This window comes from Pelodiscus sinensis, chromosome 1 (assembly GCF_049634645.1).
Source record: "Pelodiscus sinensis isolate JC-2024 chromosome 1, ASM4963464v1, whole genome shotgun sequence".
In the NCBI taxonomy this organism is placed as follows: Eukaryota; Metazoa; Chordata; order Testudines; family Trionychidae; genus Pelodiscus; species Pelodiscus sinensis.
This window is the reverse complement of record NC_134711.1, coordinates 311,210,476-311,236,457: the sequence shown is the minus strand read 5'-3', so window position 1 is coordinate 311,236,457 and position 25,982 is coordinate 311,210,476. Positions and strand designations below refer to the sequence as shown.

Genomic DNA, 25,982 nt, shown 5'->3' with positions numbered 1-25,982 from the left:
TCTACACAGCAGGACAAAAGTCAAATTAAAATATGCAACTTCAGCTATGTCAATTGCGTAGCTGAAGTCGAAATAGATTAATTTGGCTTTTGGTGCTGTCTACACAGCAGGAAGTCTAAGGAAGAACATTCTTCCTTAGACTTCCCCTACTCATAAAAATGAAGGTTACAGAAGTCAAAGTAAGAAGTCCTTCATCTCAATATTATTTCAAAATAATGGCTTGCTGTGTAGACATATATTGTTATTTCAAAATGTCAGTTATTCCAAAAATAACACTGCTGTGTAGATGTATCCCCAGTGCTTCAGTCCTCCATCTGTAACATGGGAATAATGGCTCTACCTCACTGGGAGGTATTCAGACACTATGATAATAGGCCCATATAGGGTGGCTGGGTTGGATAGAGCCAGTTCACCTGTTTATCAAGAGATGTAAATTGGGGGGTCGACTGTAACTAAAAAGGTAGCTAGAAGACCACATGGAGGTCTCAAAGTTCCAGACTATGTTACATGGGGAAGTGCTCAACAGCCACAGAACTGCAGTATGGAGGAGTTGGGACTGTAACAACTTCCCCTTTGCAGCACTGCCATGTATAAAGTAATCTCTCATTGGAACAGGCAGAAACTTCCTTTCCCAGTTGTAGGATAAGTATTATAAAATTAAAATAAATTTAGTTTATTGGTACAGGACATATATGTGTGTTGTAAGGAAAAACCCTGACTAGCAAGCAGATGGAAATAATGAGTTAAGACCCAACAGAATCAAGTAGGGAGGATGTCTGATTCAAAGAATCACTAATGAGATAATGGGGGAGTGGGGCGGGTCTAAAAAGAAGGCTTCTAACCAACAGGTATGACTGCTGATGGTTTTAAATCAAAGCGAATCTGTCTTAAAATGAGCCAACCCAGGACTTTCCTACCAATACACTAGTGTTCTCTCTTATGTAAACCTAACTGCAAACCCCCCTACCCCCCAAAAAAACAACAAAAGCCACCAAACTTGCTGGACAGCAAGGAGAAGAGGAGGAAAGACCTTGGAGGGAAGAGGCTGTAGATCTTATTGGGAGGAAGACTAGGAATTTCGATCAACAGTCTCAAATTGATTTTAGTTGAAGTCAGTAATTGGCAAGGACATCACTTGTTTCTTAAAGTGTATAAAGAGTCAGCTCTTAAAGAATTCATTGCTAATACCTGCTTGACCACGCTGGAGCTAACCAACATGGATTGAAGCCCTTCTAGGTTTAGCCCTTTTGTAAGTATATTGATTTAATGCTTACAAACATGTTGTTACTGTTTGGATGTAATAAATTAGTTATTATTTAGGCTTGTTAGGCATGCTTAGAGGAACTGCATAAAATACAATTTGACTGTTGGATTTAATAAAAGAATTTATAGTGAAATTGGTGTTTGGAGATTTCCCACATTAATATTAACTTCACATATTAATAATTCCAGCACCAGATACTTTTTCAGATTGCTGGATAAGCAACTCAGCTGACTGCAAACTTTTTTTACTTGAAAGGATCCCACAGAAGCTTTGGTATGGCTGTATGTTTAGCCTTCCAATATCTCTGAATGCTCAGCACTACACATGGAGTAAGTACATAATGACAAAAAAGAACATGCCAGCTAACTATATGCTAAGAATGACCAACTCTGTATCTAATTTTGTATTTAACATTACTGTTGAGATAGTATTACTAAAGATTAGTGGTCTGTAATGCTCTTCCAACCAATAAAACTTTATAATACATAAAGTATGTGTGCTACAGTGTAGCGTTCAGTATGGAAATCTGGGACCGTGTTTAATGAACATGTGCAGAGAACTCCCTCCTTTACCAAAAATATTTAGAAGAATACATGTACACAGGGGCAGCCTGTGGATGTAGGCAACCTTAGCAGTTGCCTAGGCACCGCATTTAACACAGCGCCCAATGATGACATTACACCATTGAGGGCTATGGAGGCAGGGGCGCCGATCGCACATTCTGCCTAGGGCACCAGTTGCCGGCATCTCTCCTCAAGCTGCTCCAGCATGTACACTGGGCCGGCTCGAGCCATTCCTGCGCCCTGGGCAGCAGGTGCGCAGCCCCACCCCCCCAGCACGCTGCACACCTAATAACTGCAATTGGGTGCACGGCGCCTGATTGCAGCTGTAAGAGGCGTTGTGTGGCCAGGTGCACAGCACCCCTTACAGCTGCCATCAGCCCCCCCCCCCATAGGTTGGCACCTCGGGAAGCTGCCCAGCTAGCCCCCCCTTAATCCAGCCCTGCATGTACACCATTGTGTGGAGCTATCTAGAGGACAGTATAGATGATAGCCCCTTACCTGAGCCCTATATTGTTTAATTACAGTGCAGACATTTGAGCTTTAGCTGGCATCTGACTGCAGCTCGAGCCCAAATATCTGCACTGCAGTTAGACAGCTTGTTAACCTGAGTCCTGCAAGCCAAGTCAACTGTTGACTGTTAAGAAATAAAAGGTATGGCAGCTGCTAGCAAGTTTCCAGGGTTCATGATGAGAACCCTCATCATTGTAATAAAAAATAAGATATTTTTATTACAATGGGAAGACTACATACTTACAACTGAGTAACTTGAACAGAAAGACCCTAATGGGAAAATTGTGCCATTACATTTAGTAATGGAAAAAGCCTTTTCACCTATTTATCAGCAGTTCACATGGTCAGTGAAGAAAATCAAACTGTTATCAAGACCCTGGTCAGAAAGGAGAAACACCTCTAGTCATTCACAACTATTGTGATATATCTAGTACAACATAGCAAAAGACTCTGAGACATCCATATTGCCCAAAACTGAGACAGCTTACAACCACACATGAATTTAGGATTTTGAATTATCAAAACCATAGACAGCATTGAAACATGGGATGGGAAGGGAGCTTGATAGGTCATCTAGTCCAGTTCCCTACAGAGAGGGAGCACCAAGTATCCTTTGAACATCCCCCCTTCCCCTCGACCAGATAGGTATCTGTCTAAATGGTACATTTATCCTTGCTCATACTATGAAAAAGTGGGCATCCAATAAAACAGAAAGGCAACATATATTTAAAACTGATAAAAGGAGTTATAAAAGCAAAATGCTACTCAAAAATAAGCAATGGAACTCAGTGTCACAATACATTTGAGGTGAAGCACTTTTCAGGACTAAAAATAACAATTAGATAATTTCCTGAATAATAAGAACATTCACACTTACACACTTTTATGCTAACAAATGTAATAATTTAAGGTCCTATTCTCTAAAGCTATATACATTTTTGCAAGATCAGGCCCAAAATGAGTTCTCCTTTAGCTCAAGTGGTAGAGATTTGTGTTTGTAGAAAGAATTTCAAGGGTTCTAGTCACAGCTCCATAATGATTATATACAGTATTGGTGCATAGTGCCTCCCAGACACTAATTTGTTGTAACAGAACAAAATCTTTTTAAAATTTCCAGTTGGACATCAAACTTAGTCAGCTGCTCAAAGCACCGTAAGCTAAACAAGGCTGGGAATTCCTCTTTATAATACTACTAAATGCAGGTAAACCTACATGACTATCTGTACCTACATGACTAACTGTACATTGAGCCCTCAGGCTAATGTCCATTGAACTATACATGCATGAATAAGAACTGCACTCTACAATTTCATGTGATGAAAGAGATACAGAAGCTATTTCTCTTAGCTTAAATATGAGAGTAAATAGCCTTTTTTGATATGCTGTGACAAAGCTCCTACAAACATTCAGTGGGTCCTGCGCTTCTTGGTGGATTTTGCTGGCTCAGAGCAGCCCACAGTTTTAGGCACCATGCCTAAGGCTTCAGTTTGCTGTTTATTGAGCTCTTTTTATCAGCAGCCAGCATACAGTACAACTGAGAATAAACTCCACAGTCCTTTTCCCTGTGTGGGAACCCCCAGCCCACCCTCTTCTCCAGATTCCAGCCCAGGGCCCTGTGATAGTAGCTGCCTCTGCAAATCCCCAATACCTGTTGTAAGATAGCTCCAAGACTCCTGGGCTACTTCCCCACACCTTCCTTCTCTCCAGTTTATCCTCCTAGTGTCCAGTTGTTGTTGTTGTTGTTGTTGTTGTTTGTTGTTGTTGTTGTTGTTGTTTCCTTTCCTCTTACTCCCAGTGGCCCCCTCCTCCATCCTCTCAGCTACACACATGCCCCAACTGTAGGTAAAGCTTTTATAGCCAATCTGAACTAGCTTTCTTTATTACCCCAGGTGTCCTAATTAGCCTAGACTCTGCAGGCCCGGTCAATTAGCCCCAGGTGTTCCACTGCCCCTGATTGCCTCTACTGGTTCTAAACCAGCCCTTTCTTGTTACTCTGGGAACAGAGATCTCCTCAGTCTGAGTCTTATATCTCCCCTCCACTACTTTTTTATAGCCTTCTGCTCTGACCCTATCACAATATGTACTCAATATATACATTAGAAGTGCATTTCCATCTGTCCATCTGTGAGTCAAGAACTCCTAAATGGTATGAGCTAGGTAGCCACACTTGATATGCAGCTCCTCTTAAGACAGCTTAAAAGTAGGGTAAGAATTTGATTATGCCAGGACAGCTGGAGATGACTGAAATTCAATTGTGTCTCATAATATGGAAAGGAAAGGAAAGGGTAGAGGGACAGTTATACTGTAGAATGAACACAGGGATGCAGTAAGGGGCCAGAGATGGGAATTTATAACCCCACTGGGCCAGCAGGGGTGGAGACAGGGACAGCTGTGTGTAGCCCCTTAATTCGAACTAGTGGGAGGCTAGCCCTCCCCAGCTTTCCCTGGTGGCCACTCTGGCCAACACCAGGGAAACTCGTCTGCCCCCCTCCCGGCCCCGGACTCCTTAAAGGGGCACGGGCTGGCTACAGTGCCTGTGCCAGGTGCAAGCCTGCCAGCACCCAGCCAAAAGACCCAGCACCTGGCACGGATCGAGCCACCCACCCGATACCCCCCAGCCCTCCCCCTCTTCCCGGGACCAGGCTGGTGGCTCCCGGGAGCTTGCCCGGGACTGCAAGAGGCAGGCACCCGCCTGGGCTAGTGCGGACATCGTGGACCTCGTCCACGACCTCCGCACTAGGCACAGGAAAGTGGCCACCTAGGGCAGGAGAGCTGCCAGCCTGGCCACCCAGGAGCAGGTGTGCATGAAAATCAAGGTGGTCCACTGAGACCCCCGACCCTGAGCCCTGAGCTTACAATGGCCGTACTGGGTCAGACCAAAGGTCCATCTAGCCCAGTAGCCTGTCTGCCGACAGCGGCCAACCCTAGGTACTCTGGAGGGGATGAACCGACGACAGTGACCAAGCAATTTGTCTCTTGCCATCCCTCTCCAGCCTTCCACAAACCTTGGGCAGGGACACCACTCCTACCCCCTAGCTAATAGCACTCCATGGACCCAACCTCCATGACTTGATCTCACTTCCCTTTAAACTCTGTTCTAGTTCTAGCCTTCACCGCCTCCTGCAGCAAGGAGTTCCACAGGTTGACTCTTTGCTTTGTGAAGAACAACTTTTTGTTACTAGTTTGAAGCCTGCTACCCATTCCTTTCCTTTGGTGTCCTCTAGTCCTTCTTTATGGGAACTAACGAAGAACTTTTCTGTATGCACCCTCTCCACCCAACTCCTGCTTTTAGAGACCTCTATCCTGTCCCCCCTCCGTCTCCTCTTTTCTAAGCTGACAAGTCCCAGTCTCTTTAGCCTCTCTTCATATGGGACCTGTTCCCAACCCCTGATCATTTTAGTTGCCCTCCCCTCTCCCAGCCTCTCTCTTCCCCTCTCCCACCTCCTTTTCCCAGTCTCCCCCAGTTTTGTTCAATAAAGACAGATTCCATTTTTGAAGTCCTTTATTTTGTACATCAAGAAGAGGGGCTAGGGAAGGATAAGTGGAAGGAGGTGAGGGAGGAATGGGGTACGCGCCCTCGATGGGGAGGACTGGGCTGACTCTGCGGGCTTCTGGGGGTGGAAGCTCTCCTGCAGCCCCACAATTGCCCCTTCTCCCCAGATGGCAGTCTGCGGCAAGTGCAGCCGGTCTGATGGCCGAGTGCTGTGATGTGCCCAGTGTGGGTACTCCAGGAAATCCAAGCCAGGACTGCTTTGCAAGCGGGGCACCCCTGAGAACTGTCTGTCCGGGGCGGGGGTCGGGACCCTTTAAGCACAGCCCTCGGCTAGCCTGAGACAGCAGCTCCACGCTCTAAGTCCTCCTCTGATGCCCTGCCGGCACTGCTTCTGGCCATCCTTAAGCCTGGTTCAGGGTCCACTTAATGTGGACATGCTAGTTCGAATTAGCAAAACGCTAATTCAAACTAGTTTTTTAGTCTGGATCCGTTAGTTCAAATTAGCTTAGTTCGAATTAACTAATTCGAACTAAGTTAGTTCGAATTAACGTTGTAGTGTAGACATACCCAAAGTTACTCATCTAGTGGATGGGGAGAAGCTATTGATATGATATATCTTGATTTTAATATAGCTTTTCAAATAGTTCCACATGACACTCTCATAAACAAAGTAGGGATATGTGGTCTAGATGAAATCAATATAAGATGGTTCAAACCTAATTGAAAGATCGCACTGAAACTAGTTATCAGTGGTTCACTGTCAAATTGGGGGATGTATATAATGGGATCCCCATGGGTGTGGGACTATTCAATAATGTTCATTAATGACTTGGATAATGAAGTGGAGAATATACTCACAAAATTCACGACATCAAGCTGGAAGGGGTTGCTAGTACTTTGGAGGATAGGATTAGAATTCTAAATCATTGACAAATTGGAGAATTGATCTAAAACCAACAAGATTAAAATTCAATAAAGACAATGCAAAGTACTACACTTAGTAAGGAAAAATCAAATGCATAAACACAAAATAGAGAATAACTGAGTACACTAGTACTATTTAAAATGATATGAGAGCAATAGGGGACCCCACAACTTGAATCTGAGTGAATAATATGATTAAGTTGCAAAAAAGGCTTATATGGTGGCTTGTATTAGCAGGAGAGTTATATGTAAGAAATGCAGGTGACAAGCTCTGCTTGTCAGTGAGAGCTCAGCTGGAGTGCTGTGTCCAATTCTGGATGCCACACTTGACAAAACATGTGAACAGAGTCTAGAAGAGAGCTAAAAATGTGTTTAAAAGGTTTAGAAAACCTGGCCTATGAAAAAATGTTAAAGAACTGGGCATGTTTAGGCTTTAGAAAAGAAGACCGAGGAGGGATCAGATAGCAGTTTTCAAATACATTAAGTGTAGCCATTCTCTATGTCTACAGAAGACAGAATTAGGAGCAATCAGCTTAATCTGAAATGATGTTACTTAGGTTAAATATCAGGAAAAACTATACAGTTAAGCACTGGAATAGTGTTGCAAGGGAGACTGTGGAATCCCAAGTCATTGGAAGCTTTTAAGAGTAGGTTAAACAAATCCCTACTAGGGATGGTGTAGGGATACTCGATCCTGCCTCAGAGCTAGATGCTGGGACTAGATGACGTACGAGGGTCCCTTCCAGTTCATTTCAATGACAAAAGCTTCCTTTTATTGGTTTTGAAATTCATACATTTTGATTTCATTGAACGTCCCATTGTTCTTGATTAGAAGCCAGAAAGCATAGAAGTTCCCCACTACCTTCTCTAAACCATTTGCTTTTTAAAAATCCTTTTACCATGTGTTCTCTTATTCCTCTTCTTTCAAAGGCAAAGAATCCCAATCTTTTCAATCTCTCTTCCTGTGAGAGTTTTTTCCAGACCCTACATTAATTGAATAATGAAGGGTTGGGGAAAAAAATCATAAAACTTTCATAAAACTTCATGTCTCTGAACTCCCTCCAGATCTGCAATACCATTTTTATATGAGTGCATTAGTTCTGTATACAACTTTCTGCACTGATTTACATAAAAGGTATCATATATATAGTAGCCCAATGTCTGAGAGTCTGTAACGCTGAAATGCTGGCTGTTCCCTCTGAGCGGCACTGTTGCCTGAAATGCTGGCTGTTCCCTCTAGGGAGCACTGTTGCTGAAATGCTGGCTGTTCCCTCTGGGTGGCGCTGTTGCCTGAAATGCTGGCTGTTCCCTCTGGGCAGCGCTGTTGCCTGAAATGCTGGCTGTTCCCTCTGGGGGGCGCTGTTGCTGAAATGCTGGCTGTTCCTTCTGGGCTGCGCTATTGCCTGAAATGCTGGCTGTTCCCTCTGGGCGGCCTGTGTTGCATGGGCCTATTTGAAATCATGGGATGGTGGGCGGGCAGAGCCCGCCCACCTTCTAAAAGCCCCTCCCCAACCTTATGGGAGGGACACTGGACCCATGTTCAATTGATTGCTTGGGACAAATAATGACTAAAGGATCAAGAAGTGCGGGCTAGAGGTTCAAAATAAGGGAGCCGGATGGGGACACCGAGCAGAGAACCCTGGACAGCGCCCACTGCTCCTCAAAGCTGTCGATGGAGCCAGTGGACGCCGCCCAGAGGAACTCTGCCCGGATTCGTGACACGAGGGAGGAGCAGAAATAGGCCCCACAGTCGCAGAGAACCCCCTCCGTCTAGCATCCTCCTCCTGCTATTAAAGATGGCAGCTTTCGCTAAGGCCAGGAGGAGGTTGACGAGGAGGTCTCGTGACTTTGTGGGGCCACGGATAGTGTGTGCATAAATAAAAAGGTGAGGGGAAAAGTGCAGCCAGAACCTCAATAAGAGGTTCTGGAGGAGCCGGAATAGGGGCTGCAACCTGGCACATTCAAGGTAGGCGTGCGCCAGGTTCTCCCTCACGCCGCAAAAGGGGCAGGTGTCTGCTTGCATGGGGAGTGTGGGGCCCAAATGGCTGCTTACTCCCCCGTGGCAGCCCGACTGAGTGGCGCAGAAGTCAGCCGAGCGCCACGGCGAGAGGGGAATGGGGGCGGGGCAGTGTGACAGCGGCTCCAGGCCTTGCCCCTTGTCCATGAACATAACCACCCTTTGCCTTCCGCCACAGCGCTTGGCTGACTTCTGCGCCATTCAGCCAGGCCACTGTGTGGGAGCAAGTGGTGCAAGCGACCGTTTGGGCTCCATGCTCCCATGCAGCACGAGGAGCGCGGAGCCCAAAACGCCATTTGGGTTCCGCGGTCCCCCGAGTGAGAGGCAGGAGGGGGAGGAGAAGAGAAAGAGAGAGACAGAGAGAGAGGCTGGAGGCGTAGGAGCTGAGAGAGAGGGGGGGGAGGCAGTAGAAGGAGGAGAGAGAGAGAGAGCCTGGAGGCTCAGGAGAGAAGACTGACATGGAGGAGAGACCTGAAAATCCTGTCTTATGACAGGCTAATTGGCTAGTTATAATATATTTTGTATTATAAGGATGTTTAAAGAATGAGTTGGTCAATGTCTCATTAGCTTTTCTGGACTGCAAGCATACTGAGCAGAGGTCCTCATTGAGCTGCCTACAATGACACTCAGATGTGCTAAGTATGACACTTTCCATGTTACAAGCACATGATGTAAATTCCAATATTTTTATACACAGAGGCACAATCAAATTACCTAATACTGGGAAAATCCCAACTCAAGTGAAAAAAATATTTGTCTTGCAGGGATCTCATATAAAACATTGACCAAGGGTTAGAGAAAACTGCAAGCAAGCAAACAGAAAAAGTGATACTCAAAACACTCCTTAGAAGGCTTCTTACAAGGAAGTATGTGGATTGCAAGCTAGGATTTTAAATATGATGTTTTTCCTCTCCAGGTTACTGTTTCACATCCATCCCCGTTTAGTAGTCATCATCACAAGATGACTCTCCAAAGCCACAATGAAATGTGTTTCTGGGAATCTTGATTCCAGATCCTCATAGGTATTTAAGTCCATAAAACCCACTGAAGAAAGAGACATATACATCATGAGTTGCCAGTCTCAACAGAGAGATCAAGGAGTAGTTATGCATGAAGACTCACTTTGTGACAATATTAAAAAATGGCAGTAACTCATTCTCTTAATTTAAATTTGCCTGTTTAATAGCATCAATAAAATCTATATAAAGAATACTGAGTCACATTTCTTTCATTGAGTCCAGACTCCTCAGTGACTATGTGGATATTGGCCAGTCATCCTAAAAGGCTGATGAGCTACACCCACCACCAGCAGTCCTTGGTCCACATAGTACAGAGGTAGACAATTTTCAGAGGGGGCGACTACACAAATTTGGTACGTCATTTCTACTATAATTATGGAGGAAGTGCAGGGTCTGGGAGTGAGTTTGCATGCAGGAGGGAGCTCCAAGCTGGGGTACGTGATGGGGGGGTGCAGGAGAGATTGTGGGGTCTGGGAGTTTGGATGTAAGAGGGAGCTCTGGGCTGATGCAGAGTGTTGGGATGCAGGAGAGGATGAGCAGTGTGGGCTCTGGGAGGGAGTTTGGTGGAGGAGGGAGCTCTGAGCTGGGACAGGGGATTGGGCTGAAGAAGGCGGTTCCAGATCTGAGAGGGAATTTGGGTGCAGGAGGGGCTTCCAGCCAATGGGAACTGTGAGGATGGAGCTGAGGGCAGGGGCAGCATACAGAGCTGCCTCCCCTGCTGGCCAGAGGTGTGCAGAGATGGCTGCTTCCAGGGGTGGTGTGGGACCATGACAGGCAGGCATCCTACCTGAGCTCTGCCATGCCACCGGACTGTTAGTGACCCAGAGATAGCAAAGGAGCAGCCAAGAGCCACATGCAGCTCTAGAACCGCAGGTTGCCAACCCATGTAAATTGCTGGGAGTAACAGTGGACTGTACAGAAATGTTAGATGGGTCAAATTCAGTCTGGGGCCATATTTTGCACACCCTATCATAAAAGCATTTAGCAAAAAAAATGATGCCAAATTGACCTCAGTTATTTATGTACATTCTCACCTCTCACAGGGTATGTCTACACTACCCCGCTAGTTTGAACTAGCGGGGGTAATGTAGTCATCCGCAATTGCAAATGAAGCCCGGGATTTGAATTTCCCGGGCTTCATTTGCATGAAGCCGGCCGGCGCCATTTTTAAATGCCGGCTGATTCGAACCCCGTGCCGCGCGGCTACACACGGCACGGAGTAGCTAGTTCGGATTAGGCTTCTAATCCGAACTAGTTGTACTCCTCATGGAATGAGGAAGCCTAATCCGAACTAGCTACTCCGTGCCGTGTGTAGCCGCGCGGCACGGGGTTCGAACCAGCCGGCATTTAAAAATGGCGCCGGCCGGCTTCATGCAAATGAAGCCCGGGAAATTCAAATCCCGGGCTTCATTTGCAATTGTGGATGACTACATTACCCCCGCTAGTTCGAAGTAGCGGGGTAGTGTAGACATACCCACAGTGAGCAAGCATTACCTCCATTATTTTTTCTTTTGTTTGTTTTCACAGCCTCATTCACTACTGAAGCAGTATGAAATTAACCCTTTCTTTCAAAGGTGCAGTAGGCACCAAATTAAACTAACACAATACAAGCAAGAGTTATATTGAATTAAGTATGTCCCCATTAGGAGTTAACATTCATTTAATCAGATTGATTTAAAATCAATTTAGTTAAGCAAGTGCAACTTTTCTAATTTAGGCCAGGCCTCAGACATTAGCAAAGCAATCCTGAAAATGGCCCTGATCCTGAAAATAATTCTAAGTATACTTAACTTTATGCATGTGAGTGCTTCCGTTCAAGTCAATGGAGCTTCTCATATGCAGAAACAAAAAACAGGACTATGTAGCACTTTAAAGACTAACAAGAGGGTTTCTTAGGTGATGAGAAAATAGAAGCCAAATGAAGTTTACAGGATCTTTCAAAAAAGGCTTCTATTTTTGAAAAAACTGCATCTAGACTGTGGTTTCAATTTTAAAAGAGCGCTTTTTCGAAAGAGCGCCATGATGTGAATATGCAAATGAAGCACAGGAAATTCAAATCCCAGCTTCATTTGCAATTTCCAAGTGTCTAATTTACATTCCTCTGTCAAAAGAGGGATGTGGTCTAGACACACCCTAAGGTGCTGCAAGACAGTCTGCAACTGGAAAAACTTAAAAAACAACAAACACGGCTACCCCTCTGAAATAGTAGTTGTTGGTTAGTCCACTGTGCTTTCATAAATGTGCTGTTTTGCTGGAAACTATATGAATTTCAAATGTTTCACTTAAAAATGCCAGATGAGAGAGAAGATCTGTCTGTTTAGCCATGATCTGAAATGCACCTTGGTAGCAATACAGGTATGTATAAGAGTCATTTGCTAACCTTACCAAGTAATGATGGTCAACTGTGATTCATTGTGGAGCATATGCACCGTCAAGGAACAGCTGCATTAATTACAGAAAATGTCACCAATCACATCAAGACACACTGGTCAATAAAATCCAAATGGCTGTGTCACTTTATGGATGACAATAGTTATCTTAGGGAACAACAATGGGAAATATAATTTGGTCTCAATAATATTTTTAGTTTATTCAAAACATTGGAATTCTTCCCTACTGACTCCAGGAGCTAGTTTATGCTCTTATAGCCAGATGCTATGTGGTGCTAAGTATCCCAATCTTTCATTTACTGCAAACAGAAGCTGAAGGCACTCAATGTCACAGGACCATGCCATTGATCTTCTTGTATCCTTTGAGCATGTCTGCTCTGAAGCATGGGTGCTGAAAAGTTCCCAATAATACTTATCTTTGGGCACCTTAGGATCCAGATCCAAACTTACTTGAGTTCATTTTAATATAACATCATCCTTCAGAAACTGTTCTTTTTTGCTTTGTGCCTGAATAACCATAAAAAAAGGATCTTATTTGTCATACAACCAATTTGCATTTGAATGAAAAAGGGCATCTCTTAGCCTGAAATGAACCTTTTAAAGTAGGTGTCATCTGTCAGGTGATTATATGTTGTCACAGCCTGGCTGGCCCTCTGAGGCAAACAGGTCTCAGCTTTTCTTGTCACCTACCAGCAGCCCCTTGCTGATGGTTATATGGCAATTTAATGATAATTAGTGCCCCCACCTGTGAAAGGTTAGGAAAGACTATGTAAAGCGTGTGTAGAGCTCAGTTATGGAGAGAGAGAGAAACTCACGAAAGACAAACAGAGCTCAGGGAAGGACCTAGAGCAGTAGTTCCCAACCTTTTTTATACCAAAGACTGACAAACCCATTTGCAAACTTTTGACAGACCAGTAACATTTGATTTGCATATGTATTATGCAAATAAATTATGCAAATAAAAATGTTACCAGTCCACCAAAAGCACCGGCTCCAAGAGCTGCCACAAACAGCCTGCTTCAGCTCTGGCAGTCACCACATGGCAGGTGGCTGCCACAGTTGAAGACAGCTGTTTGCGGCAGCTCTGGGAGCCAGGACTGGTGTACACCCTGCCACATTAGCCCCCAGTGCCAGCCCTAATCCCTAGAGCCACCAACAGCCCCTCCAGTGCCAGCTTGCACTGCACCCAACCCCCGGGGCTTCCCCCAGTGCCAGCCCCCAGTCTCCAATATTAGCCCTGTCCATAGAGTACCCCTGTGCCAACCCTGCGCCCATAGTCCCCCCACCCTGGATGCCCCAGAGTCCCCCAGTGCCAGCTCCCCACCCTGGATGTCCCAGTGCTATCTAGTGCCAACCTCTGCCTCTAGGAGCCCCTCCACCTCACCCGCACAGCCCTGCCCCCCTCATCTAGCCCTGTGCTGCCTCCCAGCCACCAGCTGAGCACTGCTGCCTGGGTTGCAGCTGCTCTCAGGCTGTCATGCTGGTCTCCATGTGACCCTCCCATCATGCAGCGAATCACTCTTCCGCCTCTGGAAGGAGACCCCGCCTCTACCAGGTGCTGGTTGCCTGAGAGGCAGGACAAGACATTCCTCTCCCAACAGCCACAGCAAGAGGAGAGGCACCGGGTGGTTTGCACCAGCCCCAGCCCCCAGAGCCATCGTGGCCCACAGATCATTGCTTGGGGACCACTGTCCTAGAGGAGACCAGGCTTGGGCGTATTTTAGATAGACTCTGACATAGGGCTTTTAAAGGGCAGGGACACCCTTGAGGTGAATCGCTGTAGGCAGTGGAGGAATCCTGCCAAATAAACAGGAGCAAAAGAGGAACTCTGATAGGCCCAGGAGCAGGGGTAAAGCAGAAAACTTTAGAATGACCTGAGGCAGTAGAAGAGTTTCCAGTGTGAAAATATAGTTCTGTTCATTCCTTCTGAAGCACCTGGCACCAGCCACTGTCAGAAGACAGGATATGGGGCTAGCTGGACCATTGGTGTGAGCAAGTATGTTCTAATGCAAGTGTCAGGAAGCATGTCACAAGAATGATCCAGGGGATACAGTGTCCTTGGACTTTCAGAATGCCTTTGACAAGATTTCTCCTCAAAGTAAGCAGTCAGGGGTTAAGAGGGAAGATCCTCTCATGGATGAGTCACTGGCCAAAAGGCAGGAAACAAAGGGTAGGAATAAGTTATCAATTTTCAGAACAGAGAGGGGTAAAGAGTGGCATCCCTGCCCCAAGGATATGCACATATTCATAAATAATCTGGAAAGAGAGGCAGCAAACAGGGAGGTAGCAAAATTTGCAGATGATATAAAATTATTCAAGGTAAGTAAATCCAAAGCTGACTAGGAAGAGTTACAAAGGGATCTCACAAAGTTGGGTGACTAGACAATACAATAGTAGGTGAAATTCAATGTTGATAAATGCAAAGCAATTCATATTGGAAAACATAATCCAACGACACATAGGAAATTATGGGGTCTAAGTTAGCTGTTACCTCTCAAAGGGTATGTCTACACTAGCCCTCTAGTTCGAACTAGGGAGGCTAATGTAGGCATTCGAAGTTGCAAATGAAGCCCGGGATTTAAATATCCCAGGTTTTATTTGCATCTTCCCGTCTGGGCGCCATTTTTAAATCCCCTTAGTCCGAACTAACTGCCTGCGGCTACACGCGGCAGTCAAACATGTTAACTTGAACTAAGTCCTTAGTTCGAGTTAACTGTTACATTTCATTCCACGAGCAGCTCTGTACTCCCAGAAGGGGCAGGGCCTCAGGTGGAAGGGGCGGATCTCGGCAGCCAACCCTCAGTTCTGCCTGGAGTGTGCCGCAGTGGTCTTCCCACCTCTCCAACAAGCCCTCAGAGCTGTGCATCGCATGCAGTGCAGGGCTCCAGCAATGATTTAAAGTGCCTGTGGCTCTGGCTGCTGCTGCTGCCACAGTAACAGTGTCAGCTGCTAGAAGCCCCACGCCCTTTTGAATTGCAGTTGCCCTCCCACCCACACACACATCATGTCAGTGGATTTGTATTTACCCCTTCAGATAACACAAGAATCAGGGATCACACAATGAAATTAACAGGCAGCAGGTTTGAAACAAACAAAAAGTAGAGGTTCTCCATAAAAGCCATAATTGAAATCATTGACAAGGCATGTTGTAAAGGCTAAAAACATAGCTGGGTTCAAAAAAGAATTAGATAAGTTCACAGAGGATGGGCTCATCAATGGCTACTAGCCAAGATGATCAGCAATGTAATCCTATGTTCTCACTCTCCCTACATCTCTGACTGCTAGAATCTGGAACTGGATGATAGCAGATAGGTCATTTCATCCAATCCCAGCCATATTTTGTCCACTCTCTGTAAGCATTTGGCACTGCTGTAAGGCAGGATACTGGGTTAGATGAACCACTGGTCTGATCCAGTATGGCCATTCTTAGGACCTTTCTTTACTTCAGAAGATCAGGGCATATACTTTTACTAAAAATATCCATGACAAAATCTTAGTCTTACTTATATTTGATATGATAAAGAAAAGGGATCCAGGGAACAAATGTAAACAAAGGGGTGATATGGTCAAAATAATGAGCTAGAAATCTGACCGTTCCAATATCATTCTGCCTGGATATTAATAAAGCAAGACTGCATTTGTCAACATAAAAAAAAGGGTGTTGCAGTAAGTGAAGTAACAGAGAGCCTGGAAGAAAGTTTTAGCTGTGTGGATAGACATGAAGACTATATCTGTGCTGATTAGGCCTCAGTTGGAGTATTGTGTCGAATTCTGGGCACCACATTTCAAGAAAGATGTGGAGAAATTGGAGAAGGTCCAGAGCAACAAGAACGATTAAAGGTCTAGAGAACATGACCTATGAAGGAAGACTGAAAGAATTGGGTTTGTTTAGTTTGGAAAGGAGAAGACTGAGAGGGGACAAGATAGCGGTTTTCAGATATCTAAAAGGGTGTCACAAGAAGGAGGGAGAAAAATTGTTCTCCTTAGCCTCTGAGGATAGGAGAAGAATCAATTTTTCTTAAACTGCGGCAAGGGAGGTTTAGGATGGACATTAGGAAAAAGTTCCTAACTGTCAGGGTGGTGAAACACTGGAATAAGTTGCCTAGGGAGGTTGTGGAATCTCCATCTCTGAAGATATTTAAGAGCAGGTTCGATAGACATCTATCAGGGATGGTCTAGGCAGTACTGGGTCCTGCCAATAACCTCTCGAGGTCCCTTCCAGTTCTAGTGTTCTATGATTATATGCTAGAGAGGTTATGCAGAAAGAATTGGCAGGATTTACATATCACCTGGATGTGAGAACCTAGAGCGTGCTCCAAGTCAAAGAGGGCATGTCTAGATTATATCCCTCTTTCGAAAGAGGGATGTAAATTAGATCAAAATTGCAAATGAAGCCAGGATTTGAATTTCCCATGCTTCATTTGCATAATGGTGGCTGCGCGTTCTTTCGAAAACGGGTATTTTGAAAGTGAAACTGCTGTCTAGACTGGACTTACCTGGCATTGCTCGGGAAACCAGAGGAACAAAATTTAGGAAAGGCGGGGACCCTGAGCCAGGGGACCCCCGGAGCCACAGACCCTGGGGGCTGTTGGCTCCTAGCTCACACCTGACCCTCTTAGAGCAGCAGGACTCTCCTCCCCTCAGGACCAAGCAGCCAGCCCCCAGGAGAACAGTACACAGTCATGCGGCCAGTAGCAAGGGGACTTCTCTTTGCAAGGCTGGCTCAGGGATCCACCTGCCCTGCCTTGGTGAGCAAAAGCTCAGAGCTCACATCTAACTCCGATGGCTGGAACCAGACTCAGAAGAGCCCCACTCACAGTACGAACAGTAGCCGGCTAGCTTCATAGCAGTGTAATGCATCCAGGGCTTAACCCGGCCCCTCCATCCTGCACTGTAGTAGGCACACGGATTCCTTCTGCTCGGATAAGCCCAACGAGCTGAGCAGAAAGGCTGGTTGACTTTGGTTTTGGTTTCCAGAGTGGGGGGGTGGCAGGTGGGGAGCGACCCCGGGTGGAAAGGAGGTTACACGTAGGAGTTTTGCCCCAGCTCGTGCCCGGGGCTGCAGGTGGCAGGGCGGGTGCCCAAGCTGTTGTGCACATTGGGATGGGGACACTGCGTGCTGGCGGGGGAGGAGGGAAGAGGGTCGGTTATGTAACCTCATGGGGCAAGTCCCGGGGGGCTACACGCAGGAGGGGCGCCCCAGCTCACGTCTGGGGCCGCAGGTGCCGCAAGGGGCAGGGCAAGATCCCGATCAGGTCCAAAAGTAGCGTAAAACCTTCTCCTGAATGAAAGGTTATCCCATGCAAAGTTTGGTTGTGGTAGTTCTTATAGGGTACATCTAGACTACAGGGTTTTGTCGACAGAAGTTTTGTCGACAGATGCTGTTGACAAAGCTTCTGTCAACAAGGAGCATCTAGACTACATCCAGTTCTGTTGACAAAGCAAGTTGCTTTGTCGACATAACAGTGTGGACGCAAAGGACGGCGTAGATGCAATAATGCCTTCTATCGACAGAACTCTGTCAACAAAAGGCATTATTCCTCGTAGAATGAGGTTTACATACGTCGACAAAGCTGCTGAGTTTTGTCGACGTTATGTCGACCTAACTCAAAGGCAGTGTGGACGCAGGTATAGTTTTGTCGACAAAAGTCCACCTTTGTCGACAAAACCCTGTAGTCTAGACACACCCATAGTGTCCAAGTTATTAGCTCACAAACTTACATTCTCCTTTATATATTAGATTAAGAACTCTGTTTTAGTCGTGTTGAGTGTAAGCTGATGGCTAGATATCCACGTGGCCATGTCAGAAAGGCAGGCCTACTTTTAATTTTGGAGATAGACAGGTAAAACCAAACCTTGAGATCCAAAGAAACATCATTATTCTTCACATAATGGAAGGGCAGGGAAAACAGGCTTCTGGCATGGTCTTTCTACAATAAGCAACATTCAACTGGTCAGTCTGTACAACTCAGGTTCAGTTATCCTCCCTCTGAAATCAGCGACAAAAACTTCCATCAGTTTAAATAGTGCAGAATCATCCCAGCATTCTAAAAAGGAGACCAGAACCAAGTCTCAGATCTGGTCTCCATTTAATTCTGTCAAAGTTTGGATCCACATCAGAACACTGCTGCTCAGGATTATATTTATAGCACATGTGCGCACACACACAAAAAGACCTCAAACAGCTGAATTATGAGAATATCTAAATAATACTGTCAGCAGCCTTAGGAATTTTCAGTCTTATCATATAGTGATAAAAGCTGATCAGATAAGGCAGACTTACATATTGCTACAGTTTTATGGATGAAGTGCCAAAGCTTAAGGTGTCTAGATTTCTCTTTATTCATTTCATTCTCACTGATCTTAGCTTCCTACTGGCATCCCAAAAATGTTGGCAGTCAGGTCTGAATAAAGCTTTAACTTTGTTTTAATGTAGTTTTAGGAAAATTAAATTGTCTCTCAGAAGTATAATGCGAGACATTTCTGTTCTTGCTGATATAATGTACATATATATAGATTCGTGGATTTTAAGGCCAGAAGGGATCATTATGATCACCTAGTGTGACCTGCTACATGTTCAAGGCACAGAATTTCACTAAGAGATTCTATACCAACCTATACCTTCTGGTTGAGGTAGAACATGTAGCTTTTTGAAATACATCCACTGTGAAAGGCAGCCATACCCGAAGTGCTCTCTGCCAGAGCAGCCCCTGTTCACAATGGCCATGGCTGGCTGCAAACAGAGGCTGCTCCGGCAGCAGCCCCTATCCACAGGGGTTCCAGCAGAGAGTTGGGATCAAGATTTCCCCTAAGATATATGCCTGCATGGGCATACACCATGAATTTGAGCCCCACCCACCTTCACAGCAGAGCCACACAGTGGCAGCTCAGCTGCTTTGGGGTAGGGCCACGTAGCAGGTGACTGCTCCGCCCCAGAATTAACAAGGCAGCCACTATGCGGCAGGCAGAGGCAGGCCACGTGATGGGCACTGGCTGTTCCGGGAGCCTCAGATGACTGCTCCAGTGGTGAAGGGCCCTGGGCGGGGAAGCAGCGTGGTGCCAGCTGCCCCAGACTGGGCCCCATTGCTAGGTGGGAGCAGGATCTAGCCACAGTCAACTGAGAGGCTACGCAGCCTTCTCCCCTTATGCTGAGGTCAACTTCCTGCCACCTGTTGGACTCGACCACAAGCCGGACTGGAACAGGGAGTCCTCAGATGAGTCCCCACTGGGCAGTGACTGCCCATCCTGGGGACTAGTTCAAGGAAAGATCCCAGCAGCAACCTGACCTGGGGCAGGGAGCGAGCCAGTTGTGGGGGGAAGGGGTGTAGGTGAAGCAGAGGGCTGGCACCGCCCAGCCAGGCTGAAGGCTCCAGGTAGTCTGGACATTGCAATTCCACTCCAGCTGCAATTCTGCACTGAGCTGCAAGGGGACCGGGTTGGGTAAATATCGTAGATCCCCCTGCCTGGCAGTTGACAAGCCTTGTTCATTGTAGCGTTAAAAAACAATCCGTCCTCTAGGGATAGGGCTGCCTAAAGCCTCATGGCAATTGACAGAGTTGGTCCACTGTTTTTCTGATGACAAGGGAAGTCCCACTAGGGTCTCCTTAATTTACTTCTTCGAAGGATGCTCTAATTAGTCTTTGCCCTTCATTGTTTACATTCGTAAACATGGTTGCAGATGGAGCACTGAGCGCTATTTAACTTTGATTATACGCTATTAAAATCTTCGAAAATATGTTTCTAATATAAACTCTGCTGGTTTTTATTGTGATTTTGTAATAACTTTTGAGTCTACATTTTTGTTTTTCTATAATCTCAGGATTATTTGATTAAAAGGCTGCCTTTCTGGATTGGTGTCAAAATTTACTTCAGTTTCCTTTGATCTGACAATAAGATGCCCTTTGTAAATTTATTTTGATTCTCTGTGCTGCTTGCTTTTTCACACATCACCACTTGTGTATTTAACTATTCACTAAAGACCAGGTTGAACGCACCTAGAGGCTTTTAAAAATTCCACTAGTTACTTAAATACCTTTAAACATCTGGCCTAAGTAGAGTATGCTATCTTCTATGAAATCCTTTGCAAAGACAAATTCCTACGGTGTCGGAGGGAACTTGTTTTTAAGTCGGCTGCCCCCCCAGTACCGGCTCCTGCTTCCCCTGCCCTTGCTGTCTCTGGTATAGAGGCAGCAAGGGGCGGGGGGGAATGCGAGTAGTCGACTCGACTACCTGATAAGCCTAGATGTAGGTGACTAATCGACTACTATTTTACATTCCTACTCTGCATTAGCTCATTCTGCAGAGGAGGACAATATGCCCTTTGGCATTTTATTAATGTTCCTGGGGCAGATTTACTATTGTAAAAAGTGCATGCAATGCAACTGAAGTCAAAAGATTGCTAGCTTAGAGCCATATTCACCACTAGCATTTTTGTTTGTGTCAATACCATGGAACTAAATCTTGATGCTAGTCACATCTCTTAGTGCAATTCAATTCAAAAATGTGGAGCTGGAAACAGTAACAGTCTAACTGGAGTGGAAATAATGATCCAGATTCTCAATGGATGTAAACTGGCATTGAAGTCAATGGAGCTAAACCAATTTACACGAACTGAGAATCTGGCCACAAATGCCCCATTCCAGGCTACAATTAAAATTCATTAGAGATCATATGTAACCACCCAGAGATTGAGAATTTAGAAAAGGAATATAAATATTGTAAATCTAAGGTTAGTAAATTTCCCCTAGAGCATTTGATTGCGAGTCCCATCTAAAGGAGTTCTCAAAATATTTAAACAGTATTTGAAGGAAGTCTTTGAAAAGTCTAAAGATGACTTTTGCTTTTGTGAAAGCTTATTTTCTGCATATTCAGAGACCCATTTAATGGAATGTGTCTGATAACGTTCCGGATGCTGGGGGAATTGAAAGAGATGTGTCTCTGACTGATGTCAGAGATTAGAGTCCTACAAGCAGGTCTAATTTTGAAAACATAGAAGGGAAACGAGGCCTTAAGACGTTTGTGTTTCACATTAATCAGAATTAAATGCTACATTAGGGGATACCCGATAATGATACAGTGGGTTAATTTTCTCCTCCATATGCATAAATTGTTGGTGGTTTTTTCTTCCCTTGGGCAATCCCAGAGTGATGGCAGATTATCAAAAGATTTTTAAGTTCATAAACAGGAGATCTTGGCAACAAAGAAGTTCAGGGTCATGAACTCCTGAGAATGTCCAGCCAAGTAGAATTCATATATGCTACGGCAGTCATGTAAACATGTAGTCCGCAGGCCACGTGTGGCCCTATCAAATTTTTTTGCAGCCTGCGACTACATCTTTATAAATTATCTAAGTGCGGCCCGCCCGGTTACATTGTTTATAACAGGGATGGCTGAGCCGCATGCAGCTCTTTGGTTAAGGAAATGTGGCTCCTGCTGGTTCTGAGCCACGTGCCAGGACTGCTCACGGCCGGCCGCTCTGTGCACGTGTCCCAGAGCCTGGACGGAGAAGCGTGTGGCAGCGGCGGTGGTGGCTCTGGGACCCAGGCATTAGGTTAGAGCAGGGGGCAAGAGCTGGCTCTGGGGAAGGGAAGGGGGATTGGGTTGTGGGAGCTAGAAGTGTCTGGCTCTGGGGTAAAGGAAGGGGCTTGGGTTAGAATGGGGTTATGTGGGTGCCTGGCTCTGGGAGAAAGAAGGGGATTGAATTAGAGCAGGAAGGCTGGGGGTGCCTGGCTCTGCAGGAGGGGAAGGGCACTGGGTTAGAGCGGAGGAGGAGAGGGGGGCTGAAGCACCTTAAACTCAGAACGTCATGGATGCAAATAACAATTTTACACATCAAATTATTGTATTATATTCAAACAAGACCTGAAAAAAATTATAAAATATACCTAAAACATAATCTATAATAATAAATAATTACGACTTTCCGATAGAAGTACATTTTCTTTGGTGGCCCTGAAAGCTCTCAGTTTTCATTTGTGTGGCCCTCAGTAGGTTTTCAGTCTGACATGCCAGTGCTGGGATGTGGACTAAAATGTGTTTATTTGTTTTCAGGAGGCACAATGAAGAGACTAATAACCAGAAACCTCCTCTGGAATTTAAGAAAAGTTTAGTCTTTTACATCAGAGGAAAACAGATGATTTGATCACTGATGACAACTTAACTCAATAGCTACATTTTAAAACCACTTTGTGTAAATAGAATTGCCTACCTAATTTGCAAGGCACTTACACTTATGGGCTACGTCTAGACTGGCATGATTTTGCGGAAATACTTTTAACAGAAAAGTTTTTCCGTTAAAAGTATTTCCTCAAAAGCACATCTAGATTGGCACGGATGCTTTTCCGCAAAAGCATCCGTGGCCAGTCTAGACGCGATTTTGTGCAAGAAAGCCCCGATCGCCATTTTAGTCACTGTATTCTTGCGCAAAAGGGCTTTTTCCCCGAGGGAGAGCATGCAAGTATTTGCGCATGAAGCACTGATTTTGTACATTACAAAGTCAGTGCTCTTGCGCAAATTCAAGCGGCCAGTGTAGACAGCTGGCAAGTTTTTGCGCAAAAGCAGTGGCTTTTGCGCAAAATCTTGCCAGTCTAGACGCACCCATGGAGTTACACTAAGTAATGGGGGAGAGAAGCTGATCTATGGTTATTTTCCCACTGTGGCCCCTTTACAACACCACAGCAATGTCAAGGAGCCAAATGGCAATGAGGAACCGAAATTTCATTAGCGGTCTCTCATGTTTAAGGATGAATTCAAACTGAAACAGGTACAAAAAAGGGCTACTAGGATGATCCAAGGAATGGAAAACCTGTCTTATGAAAGGAGACTCAAGGAACTTGGCTTGTTTACCTTAACCAAAAGAAGGCTGAGGGGAGATATGATTGCTCTCTTTAAATATATTAGAGGGATAAATACCAGGGAGGGAGAGGAATTATTTAAGCTCAATATCAATGTGGACACAAGATCAAATGGATATAAGCTGGCTATTAGGAAGTTTAGACTAGAAATTAGGTGAAGGTTTCTAACCATCAGAGGAGTGAAGTTCTGGAACAGCCTTCCAAGGGAAGTAGTGGGGGCAAAAGACCTATCTGGATTCAAGATAAAGCTAGATGGGCTTATGAAGGGGATGGTTTGATGAGGTAACATGATCTTGGCAATTAATTGACCTTTCACTATCAGTGGTAAATAGGCCAATGGTGGGAAGATAGTAGTTGCTATAGAGAACTTTTTTCTGGGTGTCTGGTTGGCGAGTCTTGCCCACATACTCAGGGTTCAGCTGATCACCATATTTGGGGTTGTGAAGGAATTTTCCTCCAGGGTAGATTGGCAGAGACCCGGGAGGTTTTTCGCCTTCCTCTGTAGCACGGGGCACAGGTCACTTGTGGGAGGATTCTCTGCATCCTGGGGTCTTTGAACCATCGTTTCAAGGACTTCAATATCTGAGATATAGGTGAGAGGATTATTCTAGCAGTGGGTGGGTGAGATTCTATGGCCTGCATTGTGCAGGGAGTTAGACTAGATGATCAAAATGGTCCCTAGTGACCTTAAAGTCTATGAGTCTATGAGTTCAGCACTTAATTTCTGTTTGTGCTTCTGAAAATCTCCCGCTATATATATGCTGTGTTTGTTGCCTAACTGAGGTTTTATCACATTATATTCTACTCTCTGGTAGACTTTATTTACATGTCGAAATTAGGGTTTAGTGAGTTACATTAGAATTTGGTATCAGTCAGCATGAGACAATGGAGTCTACCATGGTTTCTGGATGTCTTTGCACTAGTAACTCAGGGAGAGGCATTGTGTCCCTGGGAGGCAGTAGAACAAGAGCAGACTCAGTCTTATTGTCAACCATGAGGGAGAGATGAGACACACTATTTCGAGTGGTAAGCACCCTGCTGGCTGGAGGGAGACATAGCAGATATGCCTGGGTGGCCACCAGGGCATCTCCTTACTATAGAAGCTCTGGCTAAGAAAGGGGGAATATAGTTCAAATGACTGAGAAGAAAAAGCCCAAGAAAGTAGAGCTGGCCTGGGTAATATGGAAGGTTCTCAGTGAAATGAAACCCCTGAGAACACTGTGATAGGATAGAAGCCATTTGGGAACATGTCTGGGCAATTCCCAGCAAAAGTAAAAGGATTGGCAACCCTATCCCTGTCACTCCTACTTGCAGGACCTATGTTCAGATCCCCTGATAAGACACTTACTATGGAGCAAGTACTTCTCTTCCTGCTGGTTAGGGCTGTCTATATGTTGTGACTATATCTGAGCTCAATGATCAGAGATTAAAACTAGGATTTTTAAGATCATTATTGTACACATGCATTCCTGAAACCCTTTATACTGAGTGGGTCATCTTGGGAACAGAACCAACCTGATTTCTGTATGAAATGGATCCCTGTCAATGGAGACTGTCAGCCCCTCTTCAAAGGCTGAACGGGCTGGATTCAACTCTAAACCTGAGGATCATTTCTTGAGCAGTGAGTGCACAATCTTTAAGTTGGATAGTAAGGGAATTGTTCCTTGAACTATGTCTTCAAGCCAGGAGCCATAGGGGAAGTAGTAACATTTTGGGAATTTTATTACTACTCTCAGTTAAACCTGTGGTGGGACTTAATAGACTTTTGGCTCTACTGAACCAAATCGTTTATTGCTGCTACAACAGACAGTTTCCCAGGTCATCAAAAACCTCCACGGATTACACATGCTAATAGGACACTATATTTTATTCCTGCCATATCAGGTCATGGGATTGGACTTTTGGGGAAATTCATTGGTATTATCAGTGTGGGAAGAGACCTTGGGGGGAGGAGGTTACTCCCCTTTAATAGTAACTGACATTATTTGAGATGAGCATCCATGTGGGTGCTCCACAGCAGGTGTTGGTGTGTCCCAGTACCATAGACTGGAGTTTTCACAGCAGTGCTTTAGGGGGGGCACATGTGCGTTGCAGGTACAGCACACGTGCCACTCGCCATGACTACACACGTGTGAGCCCCTCCCTCAATTCCTTCTCTACTCGAGACCCAGCCTGTAGAAGATTTCCAAAGTAGAAGGGAAGAAGGGAGAGTAGTGGAGCACCCATGAGGACACTCATTTTGAAGAACGCCAGTTACTGCTGAAGATGAATAACCTCCTCTTCAAGAGAGAGATGTCCCTGTGGATGATGCACAGCAGGTGACCGGTGTTCCCTCTAAGGTGCACACCTGCACACAAAAAATTCTGAGCCTGCTCACCTCTTTTGTAGAGCCTCGCAGCACCATTCACCTTCCTAGACCTGGAAGGTGAGTGGCATGGCTGCTCCCATAGCTGGAGCTGTGTGGTGGGTGGGGGCAGGGAGGGGGCTGTGGCTGTGACTGTGGCAGGAGGTGGCTGCTTTGGCTGCCGCCAGGACCAAAGCCATGTTTGGAGGCAGCTACAACCAGAGCCAAGGCCATGTGGCGGGCAGCTGCTGCCACCTGCAATTGGGACCACAAGGCTGGCGGATGGCAGCAGCCGTGGGGAGTTGGGGCCTTGGGACTGGCAGGCAGCTACTGCTGCCAGGAGTTGGGGCTGTGGGGCCATGGGGCTGGTGGGCGGCTGCTGCTGCAAGGAGTTGGGGCTGTGAGGCTGGTGGGAGGATCAGTGGTGGACTGAGGAGGAGACAGGGGGTTAGCTGTGTAACAGGGCAGAAGATGGGGCAAGAGCCAGTAAAACAAACAGCTAGTTCCGCTAGAAAAACAAACACCTTTGATGAAGCTCTGAAGGGCCTTGTTCTATGTATATAAAAGGATATTGCCCTGCAGGTATCAAGCATGTGGATTTTTGC

General features: G+C 45.6%; 1 protein-coding gene across 14 annotated transcripts in view; it reads right to left on the bottom strand.

The window, feature by feature from the left end:
* DLG2 (discs large MAGUK scaffold protein 2) overlaps window positions 1-25,982 on the bottom strand; it is a 1,555,116-nt gene that overhangs the window by 1,394,848 nt on the left and 134,286 nt on the right. The window lies entirely within an intron of this gene.